At 45.3% G+C, this 17,319-nt stretch overlaps 1 protein-coding gene and 1 long non-coding RNA gene across 9 annotated transcripts in view; one reads left to right on the top strand and one right to left on the bottom strand.

Moving 5' to 3' along the window:
- The window catches only part of LOC109419224 (forkhead box protein O), a 223,204-nt gene that overhangs the window by 143,133 nt on the left and 62,752 nt on the right, over positions 1-17,319 (bottom strand). The window lies entirely within an intron of this gene.
- On the top strand, positions 32-15,328 carry LOC134285387 (uncharacterized). 2 transcript variants are annotated; one of them, XR_009996335.1, is made up of 3 exons: positions 41-5,846; positions 5,899-5,989; positions 6,054-15,328. It is a non-coding gene; the product is annotated as an uncharacterized LOC134285387 (long non-coding RNA). The 2 variants fall into 2 exon arrangements; XR_009996334.1 differs by having other exon boundaries at positions 32-5,846; positions 5,899-15,328.

The following is a 17,319-nucleotide window of genomic DNA, read 5'->3' as shown; positions in this document are numbered from 1 at the left end:
AATGAGAAGAAAAAAATATATATATATAACTCCACTTATTGACCATGACTGTTACATATTTGAATAGCGTAGATCATTTTGAATAATAATAGTAATAATGAAGTAATAATATAGCATAGAATATTCTAGAAGAGAAACGTTAGTGTATTTGAATGCGCACCGAAGACTGCAAGGCCAAACACCCCCATGTAACGGGGTCTACAACGAAGTACATACCGATTAATTCCAAAAATGCTAAGTTCTGATGAGACTAGTTTAGCTGCATGGCTTGCGACCATCCTGATGACAAGAAGTAACAAATGGTGTTTTGTGACAACTGACTGCAAGAACTTTAATTGTGTTGGATCACAACAGATGTAAAGAACGTTCTTGAGGCTGTCAGAAGTACATTGAAAGCGGAAGGAAGAACACCTACATCTGCAACGCTACAAGAAGGTCTGAAAGAGTTCCAAGCGAAAAAAGCGAAGGAGAAGCAAATGGAGAAGTAGAAGATTATGCACCGGTAGCGTCAAGAGGAGAAGATACAATAGGAACTTTTCAAAATGTGCAAGCAAATGGCACAAAAGAAGCGAACAATGAATCTTAAATTTAAAAAAGCGCAAATGGAAAATAATGATCACCCATTAACCCTAGTCGTGAATTATGACCCAGACTGGAAGGCTGAGCGTATTCTAAGCCAGCGTAGTACTTCCATACATTTATTTGTTCAACATCACATTTGAGACGAGACATAATCAACAGTAGTACGCCACAATACTCGGTTTGTGGCTGCCGGTCTCCATCCTTGGTCGCGCCCAATGCTCACCAGATCCTGGTCCTGGTCCGCTCATCATGCTCTCTGCGCTTTGCAGGGTTGTTGTCCGGCTTTCTTGCGTCTTGTATCCTTCCGGCTTTGGCCACTTTCTGGATGCTGAGTTCGCCGTAAAGTGCAGCGAGCTCGTGGTTCATCCTTCTCCGCCACACATCGCCGAAGATCGTCCTTAGCACGCGTTGCTCGAAAACTCCGAGTGCTTGCAGGGCCTCCTCGAGCGTGGTCCATGTCTCGTGTCCCTAGAGGAGCACCGGTCTTATTAGCGTTTTTACATGGTGCATTTGGTGCGTGGGTGAATCTTTTCAGATCGCAGCTTCTTCTGGAGCCCGTAGTAGGTCCGACTTCCGCTGATGAGGCGCCTCCGAATGACACGACTCACGTTGTTGTCAGCCGTCAGTAAGGATCCGAGGGAGACGAATTTCTCCACCACCTCGAAAATATCTCCGTCTATCGTAACATTACTGCGCAGACGGATCCGGTCGTGTTCAGTTCCGCTTACCAGCATGTACTTTGTTTTTAAGGCATTCATCACCAGTCGAACCTTTGTTGCTTCGCGTTTCAGGCGGTTGTACAGCTCTGTCAGCGTTTCAAATGTTCTAGCGATAATGCCCATGTCGTCCGCAAAGCACACAAATTGACCGGATTTTGTAAAAATCGTTCTCCTGCTGTTGAACCCGGCTCGTCGCATAACATCTTCCAAAGCGATGTTGAAGAGTAGTCATGAGAGTCCATCACCTTGTATCAGTCCCCGGCGAGATTCGAATGAACTGGATAGTTCACCCGAACCCCTTACGCAGTTTTGCACACCGTCCATCGTTGCTTTAATCAGTCTAAGTAGTCAGCTTTCCGGGAAAGCCGTTTTCGTCCATGATTCTCCATTGCTCTGCGCGGTCGATACTGTCGTATGCCTCTTTGAAGTCGATGAACCGGTGATGCGTTGGGACCTGGTATTCACGGCATTTCTGGAGGATTTGCCGTAGGGTGAAGATCTGGTCCGTAGTCGACCGGCCGTCGATGAAGCCGGCTTGCTAACTGCCTACGAACTCATTCGTTTTAGGTGACAGACGACGGACGATTAGCTGGGATAGCACTTTGTAGGCAACATTCAAAAAAGTGATGGCTGAAATTCTCACATTCCAAATGGTCGTCTTTCTTGTGAATGAGGCAGATTACTCCTTCCTTCCACTCCTCCGGTAGCTGTTCGGTTTCCCAGATGAGCCGATGCAGAGCGGTGGCCAACTTTTCTGGGCCCATTTTGATGAGTTCAGCTGCGATACCATCCTTACCAGCTGCTTTGTTGGTTTTGAGCTGGTGAATGGCATCCTTAACTTCCCTCAGCGTGGGTGTTGGTTCATCTCCGTTGCCGTGGTAGTTAGCTGGTTATCCAGCGTAGTACACGGCAGCTAATGCATGGAGCTTCAACCTTCAAGGTAATGCGAATGTGAATGAAAGAGAAGATCAAGCAGTTGAAGCTGAAGCGGAATACGCAAGCGGTCGTTGAAGAAAAGGAGCTGGAAGAAGCTGTCGGAGGCGACATAGTGGACAGCTCGAAAAACTGATCAAAGAAGTTGATGGAATCGGAGCATGCGAAACCGGAGATAGAAATCGATTACTTAAAGTCGAGGAATGAAAAGCCTGGAAAAGCAATGCAACGGCAGGGAACATCAACGATCGGAGTGAGCCTATCACAAGCATTCAATTCCAAATCCAAAAGAGCCTTGGAAGCTTGGACCAAAGTGTGTTCATCGAGAATACCGGAGGCGGAGACTTTTCTGATCGGGGGCAACGACCAGGGGTTTCCAAACCCGAGAAGGTAAACCTTTAATCAAGAAAGTAAAGAAAGTGGTGGAAGTTATTGAATGGGATAGAATTTGTAGTGTACTCTCGTTTCTTGTCCGAATACCCCGTAACGTGGGTAGATCACCTTAGAATGGTGCGTTGCGGTGTAAGATTTACCAAATCAAATTTTGATCTTGATATTTACCGTATTTTTTAATATTCCAAGATCAAAGTTTGACGCTCTTTTCCTTGTGTTTTGTAGTATTTGTGTTTCAATGTACTGCTACTTAACATTTTATTTCAGCAGGATTCAGGTAAATGTATCGTACGATATAAATAAAATTTAAAAAAAATGTTACCGTGGCGAGCGTATCACTAATATGTATCTTATTTGACGTACGATGTTAATATTATTTTATATTTCAGATTATCAACCAAAAAATCTAGTAATTCAACCAAATTCCAACAAGATGACGAGGAAACCAGGATGAATTGGGTAGACAACTGATTCGAAGCAGTCTAACAATGGTGTGCCTGAACGTTACCCAAGCGTATCCTTTGGAGTTTACCCTTCCACTAACAACACCCAAATTCCCGTGACACCTAGGCCTGAGAGATCGTAGAGTTGTCTACATTTTTCATAGGTGTCCAAAACTAACCATCCTTTCCCATTCCTCAGCAGTCGCAAGGACGTGGTCAGGACAGTGCTCGACCATTGGAGGATTGCGTCAGTCTTGTCTAAGAGTCAGAGATTAGTCCCAAATCTTTGTGCTTTGGTTCAGACGGGAAGGAGGCAACCCTCATAACAGTGGTCTAGGACTGTACCACCTACGAATTTGTGCGACTCGCTTAATGCTAATGCTACTCTCGTTTCTTGTCCGAATTCCTCGTGCATTAAAAAATGGGATAGCGCGAATTCTGAAGAAGAAGAAGAAGAAGAAGAAGAAGAAGAAGAAGAAGAAGAAAGAAGACGAGTCCACTGGAAAGGCTGACGAAGAAGAAAAGATTCTCTGCGACGAAGAGGAGAACTCCACAGAGAAGGAAGAAAGTTCAGAGAGATCCGAAAAAGCGTAGAAGCAAGATAAATCTCGTTGGAAAAATAAAAACGGCAATGATAGATCAATCGGCAACGAGAACCAACGAAGGCTCAGATTTCCGTGCGGCCTTTTTTGTCCAGAAAATTGTTTAAGTTTACTGGTACGTTATAAGAATGGCCGATGCTCATCAGCACTTCAACGAGACTTCAACGAAGGCATGCGGTTTATCCGACGTGGAGAATTTGGCACGGCTACTGAAGATTTCTATCGAACACCGTCCCAAAAGTCAGGAAGACACTGTGCATGCTGTGCGGCAGACCAGAGTGACTTCACATCATGCTGTTGAAGCAGGTTCGCAACGCAGCGCCACTAAAAGTGGATCGGCTGGCGAGTTATATTAGCTTTGGAGTGGTAGGTCATCAGCTCGTGATTTTTGAGCAGCAACCACGCTAACTATGCACTTGATCACCCCAGCTGATCCATGAGCTGTCAGAGAAGCTGCCGACTGGCACCGCGCTGGAACAGGTACGGTATCGCAGGAAGAGCTTTCTATGATAGCGGAGGAGGAGCTTCGAATTTGCGGCAGAGTGGATCACTGGATACGTAACTGCAAGAACTTTCGGTGGGTCTAGCTTGGAGAGTGGTGGGAAGGAAGCGTTGCGCAAGTGCTAAGCTAAGCTTCCGTTGCAACGTCGAAAGTTGAAGGAAAGCAACAACTCGTTGCTCCTTTTCGTCGGACCAAGCACAGGGTTGAGCTGCAACGTTCACACCACGCAGTCAAAGCCATTCATGATTTTCCGAATTATGCCCATCAATTTGCACTGCAACAAGTATTCGGTGAACACTATCGCATTTCTGGATGAAAGATCGTCGTATACGCTGGCCGAAAGAGCTCTACCCGGGTAGAGGTAAAATACTGACGATCAAAACATGATATTGGTTTGATTGATATAAGAGATAAAAGATATGAAAATAATATTTGAAAAATGTTCCTGGAACATCTGAACAATATCAAAATTTGATATTTCAAGATCATACGAATAGCTCGCTGCTATTGGTTAGATCTTACAAAATCTAAATATGATTTGATGATGCTGTTCCAGGAGTAAATTTTTGATTTTATTTTTAGATCTTTTATCTCTTATGTCAATCAAACCCATATCACTTTTTTATCTTCATATCAATATATGCTATTATTGAGCTCTTTTCCTCTACTCGGGTAGTGAATCGGCTAGGGGTTGGAGGCGTGGACTGTCGGAGGTACCCGGATCGAGACAGATTCACAGCGTGCAAGTCTTTTCATTTCAGCAACAGGCTCCACTCAAAGTTTCCAAAAAAAAGTTCGCAAAATGTAAAAGGCTTGAAGCTTTCGCAGTTCACAGTAGCTATTGCGAACGTGGTGAGGAAATACGCGCATCTACAAGCAGTGTTGGTAAAAACTCAAATTCTCAAATCTCATGGTTGAGTTGATTCACCCGCGATTCTTGACCCGCCAAACTCACCGCCGAAAAAATCATGCATGAGTTGACTCGTGATTTTACTCATTCCTTAATTTCTTGGTAGTCTTATTATTTATAACGAAGTTTTTAGGATTGTATGACAGAACAAGATCAAACCTTGCATACAACAACAAAGATTGTCGTTTAAATTTGTAACGACCAATAATAAGCTCCAAAATCTATCACCGTTAATTAAAATTAACAGTGTATAAAAAGCTGGTACATAAGACCCTTTCAGTGACCGACACGCCATCTCGCAGAATGAGTTGGGACATCTGATGCTTTTTCGATAAAGTTTAATTTCAAATGTCTCCGAAAATACTCGTGAGCACCTCCACGGATCTCATTTATTAGATCGCAATGCAGATCAAGTGCCTTTTTAAATGTAATCCGCTGGTAGTATTTTCAATCCGCTTTGCTGCGATCTTTCTCCATCATCAAAGAATTGGCCAAAATGAGATCGCTTTATCTGTTTAGCGGAAGGCAGAATGAGATGGGGTGGCCTTAAATTGCGTTCGTATCAAAATAGATACGAAATTTTGTAGAGTTGATAAAAGCGATTTTCCTGTTAGGGGGCTATTATTCTCGTGCGATTCGTCAACTTTTATAGCTCGGTGTTTCAAATTAGAACCAAAAAGTTATATTAAAAAAGTGACCTATTAAGTTGAACAAACAATTATTCCAAGTATAATACCGTTTAATTTGTTGCAAATAGTGCAGGTGATAAACTTTGTTATTCTAAAGTGCCACGATTATAACATAAAATTAATAGTTTTTCCAGAAATTAGACCCTAGAAGAAAAATTTGGGTTTTAAGAAAAAATCACCTTGACAGGTGAGAATAGACATCCCTGTGATTAGAAGGTAAGAAGATACTTTGTGCGATAATTTGTGACAAATTTAGTATTTCATTGAATCGCTTGACCAGGTGAATCCCGCTGGTCATCGCGGGTGTTTGTGTGGGGTGAATTTTCAACTCGACGGAATTCGATCAGCACGTGTTGAATTTCTCCCATCTGGTCGACCCACCCTAGTGCCTCCTTGCACACCGTGCCATAAAGCTTCCTTGCATCGCCAAGCTACGCAACACGACCCGCATCATAGAAGCTCCTCCGTTTCGTCGCTCGGCGGTTGTCAATTCATCGCACGACGCATAACGCACGAATTCCTAAAGCTCCGTGCCCGCCATCTGTCGACGAGTGGCTGAATCCGCAAACATCGCCGACGGAGTGGGCGATTATTTCCAGTATCGCCGTTTGCGTGTGGTCGTCGGTAGCTCAACGTCAATACGCCACCTGCAAGTGAAGCGTATGTGCGGCTCGACAATTCGCATGCGCATGAAGCCTAGACCACGCGAGTAGGAGTAATCTGCGTGGGAGTTTTTCAAGGATTCCGGAATTCCGACGGAGCAGGACACGATCACCGGTCAACGAGCAGGTTGGGAACCTGTACCAGGTCAGATCTTTTTGTATATTTGTATATAGTTTTCTTTTTTTATTAGCAATTAAGATACAAGATTAGGAGTAAGAGTTGAAAAACCAATTGGTGACGTCACCTTCAGATAAATAGGCCTCTGTAATGAATTTGAATTTCAATAAACAGGACTTGAAAACCAATAGGCCGACACCACAGTGAAGGTTGACGGATATACGATTTGATTTACAGGAAATACTTAATGAAAATGTCTCATTGAGCCTTCTGTTGATAATTTTGAATTGGCCTTTTGGCACTTATATAGATTTTTTTTGAATTGGATTAGTTTAGATTGGTATTCTTTGAGTCTGCTTTGTGGTTTGCTAGGTGTAGTTGCGTGTTTGAGGGATAAATTCAACCTGCCCTAGAAAAGAGCCTCTGCCGGGCCATTAACAGCCTCAGCAGTCTCACCTTCGGTGAGTGGCGCATAAGCTGCTGTGGTCACGTACCTGGAGCATTCGTTACAAATTGATTTGGATTCGTTTTACAAGCAAATGAGATTTAGGCGCTTGACTCGTGAGAGCGAGATTTTGCATGAAAATCTCGCGCGTGAGAAAATGATTCAGAATCGCGCACGAGTTTGCTCACGCAGGAGCGGTTCATGAGTGAGCTTTGAGTGTGAGTTTACCAACACTGTCTACAAGGCTAACCGTTCACCGACGTCCAGCATTTACCTTTACGCGTCGTTCAAATCACGAATTGGTCGACTGAAGGGTAGCACACCAGTGAGGTCTAGTCTAGGTTGTCCCGTATACAGACCAACTAGACCGGGAAACGTAAACATTGAAATGATCGTGAGCTACCGGTTCAAAACAGTTCTATATTTTCCCGTCTCCTACGTTGATTGGGGACAAACATTACCTTCCCAGTAAAAAAAAACACTCCAAGCAAACCTACTAAGAAAATCGAGCTGATAAGTAGCTATAAACGACATAAACGTTCAAGACCCCAGGATGATTTCCTTCGCGGAGCGTGCTACCAACTGTTAGCCAAGTACTGCCAACAGGTGGATCCAAGTTAAAACCAAACATCGTACCTACTTTCACAATGCTTAGTCCTTTCCTCTTTCTCTATCTCTCGGGTGTATCAGTATCAATTAGGATGTTGGCTCAACTTTGCCACGTTATACTTTTTCCTTACGACTTTCTCCTCTTTTAATGCCAAGTGAATACGCGGTGCGGTGGTACTCAGCGGAACTGGTAATGGCACCTTACGAGAAATTCTTTTGAAGTGCACTTGAAAGTTACTCTGTTGTTGCGTTACAATGTAGCTCGTCTCGGCGTCTTTTCCTACTGCCTGTCTTACAACATCAACAGGCAGACTTTAGCAAAAAAAAAAAGCTGTGGATCCTTTCGAGCTGATTATGTTTATTTGACGGAACGAGTGGTTGCAATGCGTTGAAGCTGGAATAAGTATGAAGCATGAGGGTACTAATATGAAGAGGCGTTGGTAGAAAAACTCATGACTGCAAATGGAAACACAAGTACATAAGAATAATCTATAATGCTTGAAATTTCAAAGTATAGCTGATTTAACGCAACAACGTAATTTTACAGTACTTTACAGGGCTGTTTGCATACAGTCAAGGGATATAAATTGGATCAGAAATCGTATAATTTAAAATATACGGACACCGTCTTCAGCCAGAGGCTGTACAGACTGAACCTAATACTAGATAACGGACACGACACACATTACGAGCTCCAGTATACACGAGGAAGAAACATTTCTTACGAAAAGTTTCCTCACTTAGAATCGAGCCCTCACAAATGGCATGGTACCGTCATACGCTTGGTGACGCTAATTGCACGACCACGAGGCTCCAATAACGATCAGTTTTAAACAATGTTTTTTTTTAGAAATTTATCTACGTTTCTCAAACTCCACATTCTTTACTAACGAAGTGCATTACTATGCAGACTAATTAATAATTTTAAATTAAATTGCATTTCTTTTTTCCGATTTTTTTTCAAAACTATTGAATTATTACCAAAGCAATTGATTTAAACCAACAAAAGGTCTGAACATTGAGTTCATTAACTTCGAAATACGATTGAATATGTAAGACTTTGAATACCTAGCCACAAATTTAATCCCAGCCGCTTGCATGGCTGAATCGTCAAGACAAGAATATTTCTCACTGTAGCTACCCGGGACAAATCTTCAAGTCTCCTGGCAGGATCCGTAGCAATAATTTTTCACGCTAATCAGATAACGTTAATTAGAGTTCAACTGTGTAACCAAGTTCAGCGAAGCATTATTTGGCAGGTTGGCAAATGATTGCGGCAAGCTGTTGGCACGGGGATTAGTGCATAATTAGGGTGGAGAGGCTTAAACGATTACAGCCAATCAAATCAGCTCGATATAATTGGCAAAGCATATGCCGGCAAGGCGAATGAGCATACCTCACTATCTTAAGGAAGCATGAATTCAAATATAGTGCACTTTTGGTTAAAGATGACGTACTCCGTTCACCTAACAGAAGAGATTTCAATTAAGCTCGTCTGCTCAACGATGGAATAATTATGGACAAATATAATTCGCGTTAATCCTCCACCTTGGATGGCCTTTCAGTGCATAAACTGGATTTCTCACAATTAGGTAGCTGTGGGAGCATTTCTTTTAATGACTCGTGTCGGAATTATCGTCTTACATGAATCATTCATGTTGTACGGAAACCCACCCACATAACCGGCTGAAGCTCGTTTCGCGAGTACAAACCATATCGTTCCCCGTTGCTCAATCAAGGTTTTATATCCGTGTAAATTGTGTACTTAGATACGGTCGGGAACAAGTCCCACCCGACAACTTCATCCTTGTGCGAGCGTGTTGCAGCAAGGCACCTTACCACACGTACCTACCAACAATACAACGCAGCAAGGCGGCCGCCCGGTGTTACCTACAACCTTCTCGATTAAAGAAGTGGGGTCGGGAGGAGCTGCTTTCTACCGATTGAGATACAGGACGTGTACTGTTCAAGAAGAGCGCTCCGCATCGGCTTCTGGTATGATGTTTCTTTTACTGCCGGCAGCACTTGTTACTTCTGCAGGGGTGCAATCAGGATTGCAGCGGAAAAGTGTGTTTTAAAGTACGAAATACGACAAAACGCGATTCAACCGAATCGGATTGAGTTATTCTTCCAGGAGCCGTGAACATTATGTTTCTTATGGAAGGAATAAAGTGGAGATGCAGACAGATCACCACAAGTGGTTGTCTCCTACAGGATCGTTATGGCCAAGACGAGAGGTGTGATGGCTCCTACAAAGCAATCTCCAGAGATGTTGGAGGGGATCATTGGAGGACTTTTTCCGCGTCATGATCCTAGTCCTTGGCCTCCTTTCGTAGGACAGCCGGGGACTGGGGCTGGCGATGAGGAGCTTGCGGGGATAGCTAAGTCCCTTAGCGTATGTAAGGCCCCTGGTCCGGACGGAGTACCGGAGCTATTGCAAAGGCTCCCGAGATGTTCAGGTCTGCTATGCAGAAATGCCTGACCGAGGGAGTTTTCCCAGAAGCTTGGAAGAGGCAGAGCCTGGTACTATTGCCAAAGGCGGGGAAACCACCCGGAGACCCGTCGGCATATAGACCAATATGCTTGATTGACACGGCGAGGAAGGTGCTCGAAAAGATCATCCTCAATAGAATGTTGAGGTTCACCGAGGGCGAAAATGGTCGTTCGAGCAACCAGTACGGCTTCCGGAAGGGGAGGTCCACCGTAGACGCTATCTTGTCGCCCAGAAACCACTCGAGCCTAAGAGGAGGGGAATTCGCTTTTGCGCGGTAGTGACTCTGGATGTAAGGAATGCGTTTAATAGCGCCAGCTGGTCTGCTATTGCCGATGCGCTCTTGCGTCTGGGGATACCGGAGTACCGGTACAAGATTCTCGGAAGTTACTTTCAGAATCGTGTACTAGTTTACGACACGGAGGTGGGTCGGAAGTGCTTTCACATAACCTCAGGAGTCCCGCAAGGTTCCATCCTGGGTCCGGTGTTAAGGAATGTCATGTACGACGAGGTGTTGAGGTTAGAGTACCCAGTGGGAGTGGTGATTGTCGGATTTGCCGAAGACATTACGCTTGAAGTCTACGGTGAAACGATCGAGGAGGTAAAATTGACTACCAACCACTCGATCAAGGTTGTGGAGGCGTGGATGCGGTCCAGGAAACTGGAGCTGGCTCACCACAAGACAGAGGTGACAGTTGTTTTTATTCTTAATCACTTAACCTAATTTACAGCTCTTTTGTCCACTTGGGCACTACGTGAGCGATTCTAATTGGACGCTGCACTTACACTTTTTGTACAGCGCCTACATGTATTCTATTCTAATTCAACTATGTCGAACTGGTGCCTTGTGCTGCTTCAACTTTTCTACCCTGTCCAAGGTAGAATGATGAGCACGACGATGCTGGTGGTTGGCTGCTGTTCCTTTTCCAGTCTAATTGGGGGTTGTCCATTATGAGTTGCGGTTCGCCGATATCCAAATTCCGGGTCCGTTAGAGCTATATGCTCCGAAGAGGGTCAGGTGCCAGCTGCTCTCGGGGGGAAGAGCAACTGACGAAAAATTGCAAGTGCCGGGGCTGGGTTCGAACCCATGACAATCCGCTTATGAAGCGAACGTGTAGACCACTGCGCCACGGGCCCCGACATGTGACAGTTGTTAACAACCTGAAGTCGGAGCAGCAGACAGAGGTCAGTGTAGGAGAGTGCACTATCCTGTCAAAGCGTTCCGTCAAACACTTGGGCGTGATGATCGACGATAAGCTTACCTTCGGTAGCCACGTCGATTATGCCCGGATGATGTCCAATAGCTCTGCGGTGTACGCCAGCAAGCGCAAGCTTCTGGCTAGTGTTGCTACGTCCATACTTAGGTATGGCGGCCCGGCATGGGGCACCGCGCTAAGTACTGAATGCTACCGACGGAAGCTGGAAAGTACTTACAGGCTTATGTGCCTGAGGGTTGCGAGCGCGTAACGTACCGTGTCACACGACGCTCTCTGCGGCATTACTGGTATGGTGCCTATCAGCATTCTTATCAGTGAGAACATGAAGTGCTTCGAAATGCGCGGCACAAGAGGCATACGCAGGACTGCCAGGATGGCCTCTATGGTCAAATGACACCACGCGTGGGAGAGTTCCACCATAGGAAGGTGGACCCATAGGTTGATACTGAGGGTAGATAGTTGGATTAATAGGCGCCATGGGGAGGTTACTTTCCACCTGATACAGGTCCTTACAGGTCATGGTTGCTTCTGACAGTATCTACACCGTTTCGGGCATGCGGATTCTCCCGAATGCCCAGTGTGCAATGGTTAAGAGGAAACGGCGGAACACGTTTTGTTCGTGTGCCCGCGTTTTCGCACAATGCGTCATAACATGGTTCACCAACCCTCCAACGTGAGAGGGAAAAATAGGAGAACGAGTGAGCAGAAGTACAAATCGAAGCGTATTCGACGTTCGAAACCTACAGCGTCTGGAACTGTTAGCGTCCAGACCGGAACTTCTGGACTTTAGAACTTCCGGCATTAGTGAAACGAACAATTCGACTCTCATACTATCTTCCAAAGGTTCAGAAGACATGTTCAGAAAGCTTCGGCAGTTGTTTGTTGTATAGTTGCCAACTCAAACCCAAATCAAGATACCATGCGACCCATGCCGAGAGATAAATGGTCTAGGGTGTTTAAAAGACGCTCGATCGTCAATTAAGCGTGTAAATCTACGGTGAATCGATCGAATAAATGTAGTTGATTATTTATTAGCCGCTCGATCAAGGTTGTGAAGGCGTGGAAAAACCGAAAGTAGGAGCAGCAAGCGGTGATCAGTGTAGGCGATTCCATTCACTACGAAGGGCTCCGTCAAACACTTGCGTGTGATCCCGGATGATGTCAAATAGCTCTGCGATGTATGAAAGTAAGCGAAAGCTTCTGGCTGGGTCGCTACGTCCATACAAAGGTATAGCGGCCCGGCGTGGGGCATGGCGCTAAGTACCGAAAATTACCATGGTATGCTAGAAAGTACTTATAGGCTGATGTGCCCGAGGGTTGCGAGCGCGTACTGTACCGTATCACACAATGCATTCTGCGTCATCACTGGTATAGGCCTTCTTATCAGGGAGGACATAGAGTTCTACGAATTGTGAGACACAAAAGGCATACGCAGGACTGCCAGGATGGCCTCCATGGTCAAATAGCCGCCCGCGTGGGACCGTTCCACCAAAGGAAGGTGGACCCATAGGTTGATCCCGAGGGTAGATAGTTGGATTAACAGGCGCCATTGGGATGTAACATTCCACCTGACTCAGTTCCTTTCAGATCATGGCTGCTTCCGACAGTAACAACATCGTTCCGGACATGCGGGTTCTCCAGAATGTCCGATTTGTGCAGGTTTAGAGGAAACGACGGAACAAGTTTTGTTCGTGTGCCCACGTTTGCGCACAATGCGTGATCGCATGCTTGCCACATGCGGGGAGCACAAAACTTCGGATAATCTTGTCCAGAGGATGTGTAGGTCATACCGGTGCCCTGCGATCGAAATCGACCCTTACAGCGATTACGTGGCCGCAGAGAGAACATCCTGGTAGCATAGCTGTCGTGGCATCGGTCTACTGCAGGGGTTCCCAACATGTTTGAAGTGGCGACCCCCTTTAAGAACAGTCAAAACATCTGGGGCCCAATGAAATTTTTAAGGTAAAAATATGAATCAGATGAACGAATCCGAATTTTTTGGGTACAGTGACGTAGCCAGAAATTTACTGTGGGAGGGATTTTCAATACGTTTCAGGATCAATGATACGTTTTTTTTATTTGACACTAACACGGGTTGGGAACCCGTGATCTACTGGGTTGGATCCGAGCTCGCGATAGGAAAGAGGTCTCCGGAAAGGGTCGAAGCAGGAGGATGCCCTATTGTGAGCAACTTTATGGTGCAGCTGATAGGGCCTGAAGGGTAGTGATGCCCTTGTCTTCAGCAGGTCAGATCGTGTTGCGCGTAGGCATCAATTTTTGATGCTTGCAAAACAGTTGGGCGCGGACGTAGTGGCTGACCGGTGCTTTTCAACCCAAAGCGGTAGCAATATGCCTTCATTAGCTAAAATACTTCTGAAGCAAGTGGGAGCGGGAGCAATAAAAAATATAAGTGAGAGTGAAGAACGACGATTCAGCGCCGTGCGGCTCTCTGAATCTCTCTCTTCGCCGGTGTATACGGCAATGAATATACTTGATTTTTATCTCGTTATTACAGTGCCTCAGCCTCACCGTAGCAAGCGAGAAATAATCGTTGCCAGTCAGTATACTTCACCAGGCAACCGACCGATGAGGAATAGTGATCGCGGTTGGTTCGGTTTCTCTTTGCTCGCTGTGCGTGTTCGTTCGTAGTGATGGTTGGCGCTGATGACTGATCGTATCATTCATATTCACTCAAATTCAAGCACTGCCACTCGGGAAACTGACAAAGCGCCAGCATGCTATCTTGGTGGACTCTCCAAAGCGAGTCATCGTTGTTCGTTGGTAGAAGCTGTCACAAAAGCATGAAAATCAACCATCGGGAGAGAAAACTTTGACACTCGCAATGCAAGGAGATACGATGCAAAGTTGGAGTCGACATACGCAGTATCATACGTGCTCGCACTCGAGGTGAGCTGAACGGTGTGCTCGTTGAGCATTCCGTAGTCGCCGGAGTCTTGTTTCAGGTGTACAGGTATATTTCTGTAGCTGTTAGGGAACGTCCATGAAGCATTTAAGGGGGATGGGGGAGTCTTGGATCGTATGACGAACAAGGGATACAGTATGAGCAGGGGGTAGGAGGAATAAAGAATCGGCCGAAATCGGATTGAAAGAGTAGTTTCAGCAGATGCTGAACTGTATGATGGCAAAGCTGACAGGGCGATGGCCGGTGGTAAAGGTGGTTGACTTCAATGCATTGACCAATGAATGGGGAAGCCGTTTCATGGACCGCCAGAAGCACTGACCATGCTCTATGTCGATTCGACTATAACGTCGATACAAAAAGGTACCTTTAACTGGAACGGACCGGAGTCGGTCATCGACGTTACATTCTGTAGTCTTGGCCTAACAAGTAGTTCGATCTGGAGGGCAAACGGTCACAGCGATCACCTGGCGGTTCGCTGCTGTATCGATTACAGCAACAGTAGGCAGCAGGCGGAAAAAGGTGACACGGAAGCTATCGGGGTTGTGACAGTCGATTATTAACTGATCTGGCCAATATGTTTCTTTCGTGCAGAGCGTCGGCAGAACATTTGGAACGGTGACAGATCTGTGTACACTTCAAAAACGCAAAGCTATATATGTCTGACTGGAATGCATACAGAAAATACAATGTAGGCTGGTAGGCGGAACTGAACGAAGCTAGATAAGACTTCGCACCCTCAATTCCACCCTGTCCCATTAACACCTAAGGAAAATGCGGGAATCTTCGTTTGTTTTATTTTCCTCCATCCCAGTGCTCCCCGTCAGCTCTCGTCCTCTACATGCGGTTGATCCGTCGTCGTCGTCGCAGTACACGGGGGGTGACGCACGCTTGGGGATGGGGGAGATAAATCCCGATCCGAATCGGTAGCTTCTCCGGAGGGAGCTACCGGCGAGACACTGAGAGCGTATACGTGGAAGGAGATGCAACGGTCGACAATGTGCCGATGGCAAAAGGTAAAGGTTGCAAGATGGCATTGAATTGGAACGTTGAATGATTGGTAATCTAACGACGCTATAATGGGCTAATTAAATTGAGTCAAAAGAATCTGTTGCCATTGGTTTCCCCCAGGGCGGCGTGAATTGGCGGAGCAAGTAGACTTGGAGTAAGGATCATGACATCGGAAATAGAGAAGATAACACGGATTGTTTCCGCTTGGTGAAGAGGGAAATGTATTATTTTCGATAATGTTATTCTTTCCCGGTACACGTGGGATGAGGAGATGGCAATGTCCCTACCTATGCTACAACGGAAGTACGAATTGGGTACTTTGAGGGAAAGAATGATATCATATTTAACGCCTAATCCCTATTTGCAGCGGTGGCAATCTGTCAAACGACCGTTTCGAGCAGTGTTCCTTGAATTTTGCCATTGCATCCCACTTTTCTCGCCCCTGATAGTCGAAAGAGTGGGACAGCTAAGACAACAATTAGACTCTCTACAGCGTGATTGAGATAAATTGATGAGTACGAAACTTGATTGAAATAAATTTATTTTAATTAATAGACACCCGACTGGGTCGCATGTAAAACGCTCGTAGGTTTTTTCGATCGGTCTTCCCTTCCGTTGTTGCTGGAACGCGTATTAAGCGCAGCATAGATAGACGTTTGGTCACCACCGACATCGAAAGCGAAGGCCGCACCAGCGTCGTCGTCATCGTATTCGCTGCCATCGTCGTACCGTGGCCGATGGTGACGTTCACGAGGAATATACCTACAATCCCGTACCGAGACGGACAAACTATCGTGTGGGCAGTTCGTGGAAAAGCTTCCTCTGTGTTCCATGTGGTCAGCAGCGAACCGAGAAAATCGACCGGCTCGGACAATTTCCTCGCCGTTCGACGGATGGCTTTGCGCCAACGTATTCGGACAGCATCGGCTGAACCACGTGGGCTGGTTGGGGGCAGGTACGATGGTACGAAAAAAAAGTAATGGTTACGTGTGTCGAAACCCGAAAACGGTCGTTCAAATGAATTGATGGCCGTTTTTGGAGCAGTTTTTCTTCTTCATGGATGCGATCCGTTGTATTCTAAAAGATTTTTTGGCAAAATGAAAGTCCGACTACGTGATTGATAATTATAGGTTTACAGGATTTGATGGTGTAAAATGTTTGTAGCGTATTGGGAAAAAGTTTGAAAATTGAGAGTTAAAGTCCATTGTGTTTTATAACATTCAACAATAGGTCCTTTATTTTATTTTATTTTTTTTTATGTTGACGGGAAGACGGGAAGGGCCCATATAGGCGAGGGGGTATTCAGCATGACCATGCTGAGGGTGACGGGTTCGATTCCCGGTCGGTCCAGGATCTTATCGTAAAGGAAATTTCCTTGACTTCCTTGGGCATAGAGTATCTTCGTGCCTGCCACACGATATACACATGCAAAATGGTCATTGGCAGAGGAAGCTCTCAGTTAAAAACTGTGGAAGTGCTCATAGAACACTAAGCTGAGAAGCAGGCTTTGTCCCAGTGAGGACGTTACGCCAAGAAGAGGAGAGGAGGGAAGACATTTAAATTCCCGACCGAATGAAGTAAAAGACACTTGGAACGGCCTTACAGTTGAGGTCGAAATACGTATGTGTTATAAGATGCAAACTCAGTAGGGTTTTATGCTCTACATTTATTTGCAAAATATTGCAAAACATTCTATTGGCGAAAACTTTTCCATATATTTTACAGGGGAGAAAAATGAGAACTTCATGCAATTTAGTTTGAAAGATAGATGTAATAATATTATTGTGAAGATAAGGTTATTACCCCACAGATTCGCAGGATGGCGATTGTTGGGCGTGTATGTGATTGTGTATGTTTATACATATGCAGTATTACGTCTTATGTGTCCTATGAAGTTTGAAAAGAAACGAGCTATTCAACCGTTTGTGATTGTTGCTCTAGGTGTAAACATAAATATAAAAAAAGAATATATAAAACTAGTTACTGGACCCAGAACTTCCGGTCTACGAATCCTAAGCCGTTGTCCATCGTATGAATCTGCTTTCTCGGGTCAAGTCACTAAACTACCTATAC

Source organism: Aedes albopictus, chromosome 1 (genome assembly GCF_035046485.1).
Source record: "Aedes albopictus strain Foshan chromosome 1, AalbF5, whole genome shotgun sequence".
In the NCBI taxonomy this organism is placed as follows: Eukaryota; Metazoa; Arthropoda; class Insecta; order Diptera; family Culicidae; genus Aedes; species Aedes albopictus.
Note: the sequence above shows the minus strand (reverse complement) of the source record. Positions and strands in the feature narration are given on the sequence as shown.